We start from the raw sequence: 2,126 nt of genomic DNA on the forward strand, positions 1-2,126 counted from the left end.
GAGGGATTAGAACCCATGCCTCAATAAGTGTGGTTTGCATTGTCTTTGTGGGAAAGACAATGTCCCAGGCCCCACCCTCCCCACAAAGTCCCAGGAAGCCGACGACCTACCGGAACTGTCCCAGATGTCTGCTCACACAAAGGGTGGGTGATGGCTAGGGTGGGACAGATCTCAGAATAAAGGAAAAAGAAAAGCGGACAGAAGAGATGAGGGTATTGGAAGCCAAACACAGGATAAGGCAGGAAAGAAAACATAAAAGGATATAGGAATCAAAAAAAGAAAACATGAAACCCAGCAATGATAAAAGTGAATAAAATGAACCTAAAGGGACAGGATCGACAATAGTGGCCAGAATAGCATACCCAGAAATGGAGGATAGAACCCAAGTAACAGTGAAAACAAGAAAAAGAAGCAAGAAGCGGGAATGAACGAAGACTAGGAGGATTATAGATTGCAAGCTCCTCTAGAATGTAAGTTTGCTGGGAACATGTCTACTCTCTATTTTATTAATGATGTGCATATAGCTATAATTTATTCTGACAGTTTTGACACCTGTCTACATGTTTTGTTTTGTTGTCTGTCTCCCCCTTCTAGACTGTGAGCCCGTTGTTGGGTAGGGACCGTCTCTATATGTTGCGGACTTGTACCTCCCAAGTGCTTAGTACAGTTCTCTGCACACAGTAAGTGCTCAATAAATACGATTGAATGAATGAATGTCCACCATCTCTGTTGTATGCTCCCAACCATTTAGCACAGTGCTCTCCACAATGGCACTCAATAAATATCATTTATTGATTGGCAATGTACAGACTGGCAACTGAGGAAGTGGATAGGCGAAAATGAACAGATGATAATAACAGTCATACTTGTTAGGTGCTTACTATGTGCTAAGCACTGGGGTGATACAAGGTAATTGAGCTGCGTACAGTCCCTGTCCCACATAGAGCTCACAGTTTTAATCCCCATTTTACAGATAACACAGAGAAGTTACTTGCCCAAGGTCACACAGTAGATGGAGCCAGAATTAGAACCCAGGTCCTTCTAACTCCCAGGCCCGTACTCTATATGTTAAGCCATGCTGCTTCTCTAACAGATGGATACATGAGAGATAGTGGGGGTTAAAGAAATTCTGTGGGTTGGTGGGTGGTTTTTTCTCAATTTTAAAAACACTAATCCCCCAGGTCATTGTGTTTTTTGTCGATAAATACGACTGAATGAATGCATGAATGAATGAATACTAAGCACTGGGGTAGGTACAAGCTACGTGGGGCTCAATCAATCAATCAATCAATCAATCGTATTTATTGAGCGCTTACTATGTGCAGAGCACTGTACTAAGCGCTTGGGAAGTACAAATTGGCATCACATAGAGACAGTCCCTACCCAACAGTGGGCTCACAGTCTAAAAGGGGGAGACAGAGAACAGAACCAAACATACCAACAAAATAAAATAAGTAGGATAGAAATGTACAAGTAAAATAAATAAATAAATAAATAAATAGAGTAATAAATATGTACAACCATATATACATATATACAGGTGCTGTGGGGAAGGGAAGGAGGTAAGACGGGGGGATGGAGAGGGGGACGAGGGGGAGAGGAAAGAAGGGGCTCAGTCTGGGAAGGCCTCCTGGAGGAGGTGAGCTCTCAGCAGGGCCTTGAAGGGAGGAAGAGAGCTAGCTTGGCGGATGGGCAGAGGGAGGGCATTCCAGGCCCGGGGGATGACGTGGGCCAGGGGTCGATGGCGGGACAGGCGAGAGCGAGGTACAGTGAGGAGATTAGTGGTGGAGGAGCGGAGGGTGCGGGCTGGGCAGTAGAAGGAGAGAAGGGAGGTGAGGTAGGAGGGGGCGAGGGGATGGACAGCCTTGAAGCCCAGGGTGAGGAGTTTCTGCCTGATGCGCAGATTGATCGGTAGCCATTGGAGGTTTTTGAGGAGGGGAGTAATATGTCCAGAGCGTTTCTGGACAAAGATAATCCGGGCAGCAGCATGAAGTATGGATTGAAGTGGAGAGAGACACGAGGATGGGAGATCAGAGAGAAGGCTAGTGCAGTGGTCCAGACGGGATAGGATGAGAGCTTGAATGAGCAGGGTAGCAGTTTGGATAGAGAGGAAAGGGCGGATCTTG

Source organism: Tachyglossus aculeatus, chromosome 1 (assembly GCF_015852505.1).
Source record: "Tachyglossus aculeatus isolate mTacAcu1 chromosome 1, mTacAcu1.pri, whole genome shotgun sequence".
Lineage (NCBI taxonomy): Eukaryota > Metazoa > Chordata > Mammalia > Monotremata > Tachyglossidae > Tachyglossus > Tachyglossus aculeatus.